Source organism: Rattus norvegicus, chromosome 10 (assembly GCF_021556685.1).
Source record: "Rattus norvegicus strain SHRSP/BbbUtx chromosome 10, alternate assembly SHRSP_T2T, whole genome shotgun sequence".
Classification (NCBI taxonomy): Eukaryota; Metazoa; Chordata; class Mammalia; order Rodentia; family Muridae; genus Rattus; species Rattus norvegicus.
In genome coordinates this window covers 38,830,996-38,840,634 of record NC_141543.1, presented here as the reverse complement: position 1 = coordinate 38,840,634, position 9,639 = coordinate 38,830,996, and the positions used below count along the sequence as shown (strand labels likewise).

The 9,639-nt window shown below is 42.8% G+C and overlaps 1 pseudogene; it reads left to right on the top strand.

Moving 5' to 3' along the window:
* Positions 1–7,166: 7,166 nt before the first annotated feature.
* On the top strand, positions 7,167–8,402 carry Zfp622-ps1 (zinc finger protein 622, pseudogene 1; annotated as a pseudogene).
* Positions 8,403–9,639: the final 1,237 nt, after the last annotated feature.

Here is a 9,639-nt window from a genome sequence, read left to right as displayed (position 1 = left end):
GCATTGTTGTTCATATGGGGTCTTGGGCCCCTTCAAGCTCTTTCAGTCCTTTCTCTGATTCCTTCAACGGAGGTCCCCTTCTCAGTTCAGTGCTTTGCTGCTGGCATTTGCCTATGTATTTGCCATATTCTAGCTGTGTCTCTCAGGAGAGCTCTACATCTGATTCCTGTCAGCCTGCACTTCTTTGTTTCATCCATCTTATCTAGTTTGGTGGCTGTATAGGTATGGGCCACATGTGGGGCAGGCTCTGAATGGGCGTTCCTTCAGTCTTTGTTCTAAACTTTGACTCCCTATCCCATCCTAAGGGTATTCTTGCTCCCCTTTTAAAGAAGGAGTGAAGCATTCACATTTTGGTCATCCTTCTTGAGTTTCATGTGTTCTGTGCATCTAGAGTAATTCGAGCATTTGGGCTAATGTCCACTTATCAATGAGTGCATACCATGTGTGTTTTTCTGTGATTGGGTTACCTCACTCAGGATGATATTTTCCAGTTCCATCCATTTGCCTATGAATTTCATAAAGTCATTGTTTTTGATAGCTGAGTAGTATTCCATTGTGTAGATGTACCACATTTTCTGTATCCATTCCTCTGTTGAAGGGCATCTGGGTTCTTTCCAGCTTCTGGCTATTATAAATAAGGCTGCTATGAACAGTGGAGCACGTGTCTTTGTTATATGTTGGGGCATCTTTTGGGTATATGCCCAAGAAAGGTATAGCTGGGTCCTCAGGTAGTTTTGTTTTAGGATAGAATGTTCTATAAATATTTGTTAAGTCCATTTGGTTCATAACTTCTGTTATTCTGTCTATGTCTCTGTTCAATTTCTGTTTCCATGATCTGTCCATGGATGACAGTGGGGTGTTGAAATTTCCTACTATTATTGTGTGGGGTGCAATGTGTGTTTTGAGCTTTAGTAAGGTTTCTTTCATGACTGTAGGTGCCCTTGTATTTGGAGCATTGATATTTATGATTGAGAGATCATCTTGGTGGATTTTTCCTTTGATGAATATGAAGTGTCCTTCCTTATCTTTTTTTGATTACTTTTGGTTGAAAATAGATTTTATTCAATATTAGAATGGTTACTCCAGCTTGCTTCTTCAGACCATTTGCTTGGAAAGTTGTTTTCCAGCCATTTACTCTGAGGTACTGTCTGTCTTTGTCTCTGAGGTCCTGTAGGTCCTGTTGGTGTTCTCCTCCCCATCATTCCCCCATTACCACCCTCCCCCCAACAATCACCTTCACTGGGGGTTCAGTCTTGGCAGGACCAAGGGCTTCCCCTTCCACTGGTGCTCTTACTAGGCTATTCATGGCTACCTATGAGGTTGGAGCCCAGGGTCAGTCCATGTATAGTCTTTGGGTAGTGGCTTAGTCCCTGGAAACTCTGGTTGGTTGGCATTATTATTCATATGGGGTCTCGAGCCCCTTCAAGCTCTTTCAGTCCTTTCTGTGATTCCTTCCCGTTCTCAGTTCAGTGGTTTGCTGCTGGCATTCACTTATGTATTTGCTGTATTCTGACTGTGTTTCTCAGGAGAGCTCTACATCCGATTCCTGTCAGCCTGTACTTCTTTGCCTCATCCATCTTATCTAGTATATGTATGGGCCACATGTGTGGCATGTTTCTGCCTGGGCTCTACACTTGGCTCCCTATTCCCTCCCAAGGGCATCTTGTTTCCTTTCTAAGGAAGAAGTGAAGCATTCGCATTTTGGTCATCCTTCTTGAGTTTTATGTGTTCTGTGCATCTAGGGTAATTTGAGCATTTGGGCTAATATCCACTTATCAATGAGTGCATACCATGTGTGTTTTTCTGTGATTGGGTTACCTCATTCAGGATGATATTTTCCAGTTCTACCAGTAGTTCTTTAAGGGATTTTTGTGTTTCCTCTTTAAGGGCTTCTAGTTATTTACTTGTGTTCTCTTGTATTTCCTTAAGGGAGTTATTTATGACCTTCTTAAAGTCCTCATTATCATGATAAAATATGATTTTAAATTTAGATTTTGCTTTTCTGGTGTGTTTGGATATTCATTGTTTGCTTTGGTGGGAGAATTGGACTCTGATGATGCCATGTAGTCTTGGTTTCTGTTGCTTGGGTCCCTGTGCTTGCCTCTCACCATCAGGTTGTCTCTGGTGTTACCTTGTTTTGCTATTTCTGACAGTGGCTTGACCGTCCTATAGGGCTGTCTGTCAGGAGTGTTGTAGACCTGTTTTCCTGTTTTCTTCCAGCCAGTTATGGGAACAGAATGTTCTGCTCTCAGGCATTTAGTTGTTCTTGTCCACTGGCTTTCAGCTGTCCCTGTGGGTGGGAAGCAGAAGGGCCTGCCCCTACTTTTCCAAGGTCCCTGCGTGCAGGGGTCCTAGATGGTACTAGTCGTTTTCTTCTAGATTCAGAAATGTGGGCAGAGAGTAGTCTCCTCTAGTTTTGCAGGCCTGTCTGCCCCTCTGAAGGTCTAGCTGTCCCTCCCATGGGATTTGGGTACAGGGAGCTGTTTGACTGGGTCCGTTTAGATCTGGGCGCAGTATGGACTGCAGGGCTCATGTAGCTTCACTGCTCCTGTCTTTCTTTGCCCACAGGCATTATATAGTTTCCTCTTGGACTAGGGATGTGGGCACAGGTGGGCAGAAGTGGCGGTCTCTCCTGCCCTGCAGTCTCAGGATTCCCCAGGCTTCTGGGCTATCAGCTCTCTCTCCCATGGGGTTTGGGAGCAGGGAGCGGTGCACTGGGATCAGCGAGGTTGAAGATAGAGTTTTAAGTATTCTTGCCACATCAATGATGGTAGATGAGGACACCAAGGGGACATGAGGACATCTCGGCCAACCAACACAACCTGTCTGATATGTCATAATTTGACTCTGGCTCATTTTCTTATAAACAGGATTCAAATGCTATCATTGCTTTTTATTTAGGAATCAGAGACAAATTTTCCTTGATATAAAGATCCCTCAACTCTCACTTTCCAGGTTTGAATTTAATCCTATTATCTACCAATTCAGCAAACAGTCTGGTCTTTCAGATTTTTGGAGTCTCAGAGTTCCTTATATAATAATGTTTGTGATTACATTTAACTTATGTATTTTATGAAGGTTAACGTTAGATGATAGCCCTGAACCCTCCAATACTTGTATTATTCCAAACATTAAACATAGCACTTAAAAATTTTAATTATGTGTGATTTAAGTGTGGGTTTGTGCATGCAAGTGCTGTGCCTGTGGAGGCCACAAGAGGGCATTGGACCACCTAGATCTGGAGTCACAGGTAGTCATGAACAGGTCCTTGGCAACAGCAGGTTGTGCTTTTAAATGCTGAATTTTATCTCCAGCTCCATTCTTCGTGTTCTTTTTTTTTTCATTTTTAAAAACAGGATTTGTTATTTTTAATTATGTATATGTATGCATGTCTGTGTATGGGCATGCGTATGTGAATGCTGTGCTCACAGAAGCTAGAGCATTAGATTCACCTGGAGCTCGAATTATAGTTAGTTTTGAGCTCTCTGATGTGGGTGCTAGGAATCACCCTCTTGGCCTCTGCAAAAGCAGTGCTTATTTTAACCACTGAGCCACCTCTCCTGCCACCAGCATAGCATTTAAATATACTATACCAGGTATGGATGATCATGTTTAGAGTACAAGCATTTTATAGTGTTTCATAATAACCAAGGTACCTTTTTATTTGCTTACTTTAAAGGTTTCTTTTCTTTTTCTCTTCATGCCTGGTGACTAGTAGGTTAAAAAAATGCAGATAAGAACCTGAGTTTTATACTTTTCCAGTCCAGCCGTCTTTCGGACTGAAGATTCAGAAAGAACAGGAAATCTTGAAGGTTGAAAACTGACACTCATCCATCTTCGACAACGCCCTTGACTTCTGTGCCAACCCAAATCTTCAGAAGAAGAATGCTGCTCTGCGATCGCTTACTTGGACTGCCATACCAGAACAGCTGAGCTTAATCTCTTTGACTCCCTAGTTCCACAGGTATTTGTAGAGCTTTGTGCTGAGTACCGTGTGGGATACAGAGAAGTGCAATTTATAGATTTTGCCCTTTAAGCTTTTATTGCTTAATCACAGTGAGAGGGAGTCAAAGAGGCACGATAGATTCTGAAGTTTCCATTCTAGTGGTTGAAGTTTAGGTAAAAATCATATGAAATGTAGACCATCGTCCCTCCTAATCAAGCAAAAATCATACAGCAGAGAAGTCATTTATCCTTTCCTGTCACGGACTGACATGTCCAGTCTAAGGAAGAAGTTTTCTCATTATAGTTAGGGTATATATTTTCTGTATGTGAAACTGAAGGTAGGAAAAAACAGGAATAGATGAGTCTGCTCCTGACCTGCTTCATAGCCCCCTTTCACATTCAAGGATAACAGGCAGTCATTGATTCCTTCCTTCTCCAGTCACCGGAGCCTCATTTCGAAGGGGTTCAAAGGGTAGAGGCAGCTCTTGGCCCCTCCCTCAAGGAGTACAAGTAGCAAAGTACATATAATACAACTCTTGAGGTAGACTAGGGGGTTTGCATCCAGTTCCTACTACTAAGCAGCTATTAGACCTTGGATGCAGAACTTCACTGTTGCATGTCTTAGTTTCCTAGCCTAGGAAGCTGATGTAATACTGGTGATTCAGTGATCTAATCTGTATAAATTTCATAGCAAGCACCCTCCTACTCACACAATAAGTATACTAGCTGTTAGCATGAATGGCCCACAGATGGCTATGTGAGTGATATGTTCAGAATGTGTTTCCCTCTCCTCTAAGTTCATTTGTTGAAACCTTCTTCTGTAAAATTATGGTATTAGTGGGAGGTAACTTTTGGAGGGAAATAGATTATAGAGAGAAGTCTTATACAAGAGGTGATGAGATGAGAACTTACCTAAAGACAGTCCCCTTATAGAGACAATTTGACCTTCTACTCTTTGACATCAGAGTTACAAGGTGATGTCATTGGTTAAGAAGGTGGCTCTCTTAGAAATTAGTGGTGATTAAGAAGAGACCAGCCTCATTGATGTGAAATCTTCTGGGAAGTGTTTGCTGAGAGCATGAAGAGGCTGTGTTCCAGAGATAGCCAAGGTTGTACCTCGTGCTGCAGCTGGACTTGGTAATGTGTAAGAGTCACCCAGGTGGTACTGGTTTAGTGGCATGAAGGAGTCAGGAAGAGCAGCTGAGGCTGGGCACTGTGAGAGGCCATGGAAGGCCATTGGTGAAAGTGCAGCCTCAGTTATAATTGATCGCCCAGGACTGAAGGGGTCATGCAAAGGAGTTGAGCCTTGGCACCATGAAGAGAGCCTGTGAGAGGCTATTGGTGAAGCCTCATTGCAGCGGAAGAGAGCAGAATTTTGGAGATGCCAGTGCCATGAGAAGATCAGCAAGAGCAGCAGCAGCAGCAGCAGCAGTGGAGTACAGGTATCTGGAACCTAGAAGATGAGGTGCGTGCTACAAACGGCAGAGCTGGAGAAGTGACCTAAGTCCTTGGAGGAATCTAGAAGATTGTAAGTGGATCCCAGACATTGGACAATTAGAGTTTGATTTTGCTTTGGGTTGTAACTGTGCCCTGATTTTTTCCCTAGTAGAGCCCACAGTTAAGAGACATTGAACTGTAAAAAGACTTTGAATTTTAAAAGAGATTGGATATTTTAAAGGGATTTTACTATGTAAGAATTTGTAAAGACTGGGACTCTTAAAGTTATTTAGAGCTTGGGGATGAATAAGAAAGTAAGAGTTGATGCTTAATATCTGATGTGTTTGTGTGTCAAGTTGACAAGGGATCAATTGTACTGGCTAGTTTTGTATGTCACCCTGACACAAGATGGAGTTATCTCAGAGAAAGGAGCCTCAGTTGAGGAAATGCCTTCATGAGACCCAGCTGTAAGGCATTTTCTCAACTAGTGATCAAGTGGGGGAGGACACAGCCCATTGTGGGTGGTGCCGTCCCTGGGCTGGTGGTCTTGGGTTCTATAAGAGAATAAGCTGAGCAAGCCAGGGGAAGCAAGCCAGTACGTAACATCCCTCCATGGCCTCTGCATCAGCTCCTGCTTCCAGCCTGTATGAGTTCCAGTCCTGACTTCCTTAGATGAACAGCAATGTGGAGGCATAAGCTGAATAAACCCTTCCCCCCTCCCCCCCAAAAAAAAAAGAAAAAGAAGAAGGTGGCTCTCACCAGACAGGAAATCTGCCAACACTTTGATCTAGGGCATTACAGCCTTTGTAATGGTGAGATATACATTCCTGGCATTCGTAAGTCATATAATTTATGGTGGTATGGCATCCTAAATAGAGGAGACAAGGGCTTATGCTTTCCCTAAGGATATAGGGAGCTGGAAGGAGCATCACTGTTAGCTATTGTAGTGAGAAAAAGCAGCTATGTTACAAAAGCCTAATGATTTGTGGTCTCATTAGAAAGTTTAGGTCACAGAATAAGCAAATTACATGCACAAGGGGAAGGAAGAGGCTCCTCAGAAGAGAAACTGGACATGTGGATTCTTCCCTCTGTGATGGTCATTAAGAAAGGGAGGGATAATACATAAATGGATAAGAAGAAGTCAACAAGCACCTTAATAATTTTTCCTATATTCCAATAAGGTTGAATATGGGTAAGCATGAAAGAAATTCCAGGGATCCCCAGAAAGAAGAAGAATTTGTATCAGATCCTATCTCCTTGCCAGAGATTTTGGCCATAACAATCCCTGTGGAAGAGCAGAGAGTAGTGAAGAATCACTTTTCATAGTGTATGGGAGAAAGGGTTGACCACTGTGCAAAAGGTAAAGGACTTCCTTTCCTTCCTGGCACCTTGTCTTCTATAGGGACAAGCATTCAAGCTACCTGAGAATGGCAGCCCTGTAATTATCATGAAATATGGAAAAACTGGCTGTGTTCCGAGAAAAAGCTGAGGGTTCAAGGACCACAGATGAACTGTGTAAGCACATTTCCGGGCAGTAGCCATCCTGTGAAGAAGATTCAAATCCACTTTGATGCAGAGCTACTTTATTTTCACTTCCACATGCGTCCTGTCTGGCATGCTATAAGAATATGGAGGCATGGCTGCCTGTTACTTTCTGCCTTGTGAGAGCAACATATACCTGTATCACCTGCCAGGTAGCATTCTCTGACTTGGAGCTGCAGTAGGCGCATGCGAGACCGACTCGCATAGCTAAAGTCTGCATCTCCAAGTGGTTAACATGTCCCATGTTAACACTGAAAACCTTGGGGAATCAGCAGGCTGTGGTGGAGGAGGGCAAGAACATAGCCACCTACTATACTGTCTGTTGTAAGAAGCTTACCACTTTCAATGTCTGGGAAAGATTATCTCCAGTCCTGGTGGCATACGGAGTGCTGGCTGTGAATCACCAAGAAAAGATGATGAACAAGAACTCAGAGAAGGAACTAAGTGTGGATGGTGTGGGCAAGGTGCCATAAATGCAGCCATCAAGGCTCAGTCATTCACATGCCCCGATAAAGTGACTTCAGCCTCTACGAAAGCGTTCAAATGTGGCATGCCTGAGGACTCACAGCTGAGCCTGGGTGGCGAAGCCATCTAAACTCCAGTGGTTTGATTAGCAGATGAAGAAGCTGACCAAGCAGCAAGTATAGGAAAGCAAGGAAGAGGAAGAAGAGGAAGAAAAGAAGGAGGAAGACCTAGATAAAGAAAGTTGAGAGCATACCAATGTTGATGAAGAATTTGACTATGACGATACTGACATCATGGGCCACATTGAGGAGATGAAAGATGTCTGAGCCAAGCCTACGTGCAGGTGCTATCCCAGTAGCAGAGCGCTTATTTTCTCTCCACTACTGAGTATCCCACACTAAGAATGCGACTCACAGGACGGACATCCACAACTTCTTCATTCCCCATATAAAATATCTCTCAGACATAAAATGACTGATTTATGACACGAGAATTGGCAAGATTTACTTGTGGTACAATGAGAGAGGAAAATTATTCTACCATTCAGAAGCTGTCCAGGCACACAAGAATGACGAAAGTCACTGCAAGCTTTCACATATGGTGATGCTACTTTAGAATTCCCGGGTGCCTGTGATTTTAGGAGTAGTTACACAGATCATAGGGAAGGGATGAAGCTAAGGAGTTGCCTTCAGATAAGAACTTGGAGTGGGATGATGAAACCATGGTGCTGATCCTTCCAGTGCCAGATCAGCTCATCACTCCTTGATGAGGTACCACAGATGGTGATTTGGCTTATCAAGAGCTGTGGAAACCAGAAGGCTGTGGGCTAGAGCAACTCTCATGTAGGAGTGTGCTGTGCTGTACCATGTAGTAGGTCCAAGGGATGAAATCAAAGAGGATGCTGAAAACAGGAATGAAGCAAAGCCAGCCAATAGATGCATGTCAGGACTCAGGTAGGATTCCAAGCAGCTGAGACTAAGTTATGTTTCCTGCTATACTTTCTCCTTGCCTGAGGAACAGTGGAAGCCAGATTGTGGGATATATTTGCTGTCACTTCATTTGTTATTCCTAATTAGAACAAAGAGTCACAGTGAAAGAAGTGAGAAGACATACAAAAATATAGTTTAAAAAATGCACTGCCAAGCCAGGTGTGGTGGTACAAGCTTGGAGTTCCAATACTCTAGAGGTAAAGAGAGGAGGATGGGGAGCTCGTCCTAAGTTATATAATCAGTTCAATTTCAGCCCAGGCTACATAGACCTTGCCCCTTCCCCAAACTATACCAAAACAAAGCTATATACCAAGACATAAACCTTCAATAAGAGCAGACTCAGAGAAAACCTAGATATTAGAACTGTTAGTCTAGCACTTTTTTTTTGAAGGCAGGATCTCACCAGGTAAGTCAAGCTTCAAACACATAATCCTCCTGGCTCAATCTTCTCAGTATTGGAAGTATAGGCATGTACTTCCATGGCTAGAAACTTTAAAGTTCCCAAAGTCAGAAACTCTACAGTAATTATAATTGATGTATTAATGAATTAAGTTGGAGATATACCTTGATAAAATGCATACATAAAGCTCAGGGTTTGATCTCATATACTGCATAAAGCACATCTGTAATTCCAGAATGTGGGATGGAGAAGTTGGAAGATTAGGAGCTCAAGATCATCGATCATCCTCAGCTACATAGGGAGTTCAAAGCCAGCCTGAGTTAAAGACCCTGTGTCAAACAAAACAAAACAAAACAAAACAAAACCAGAAAATATATGAAAGGACCTAACAAAAATGGTAGATAATTACATGAACATATGGGGAGTTTCCATGGAAGTGAATGAGTATGCAAGAAAAAGTGAAAAGAAAATGGTAGAAACACAAACTTTGGAAGTCATAAATCAACAGTAGAGGTAAGAGAATGATAGAACAGGGAGGTCCAAGCGTGGTCTTATGATGACTGTGATTTCTGTGAGACACAGGATGAAGAGTCTGGTAAAGGTGTTGACTGCATAGACTGTGTCCTGAGCTTAGAGTGTTAAAGGAGAAAGCTGGAAAGGCATATGGGGCATGATTTTTGGCGAAATTTAAAGACTAATAAGAGATAAATTTAAAATAGGTTCCCCTCATTAATGTAGTGGTCACCCAGACTTTAGCATGACTAATACTGCCATTTTAGAGGTACCTTTCTGACCTTAAAACCTAGCAGGTAGGCCCTAGCACCAGCCAAAGCAAGAACAAAGACCTAGTCCATAGGAGAG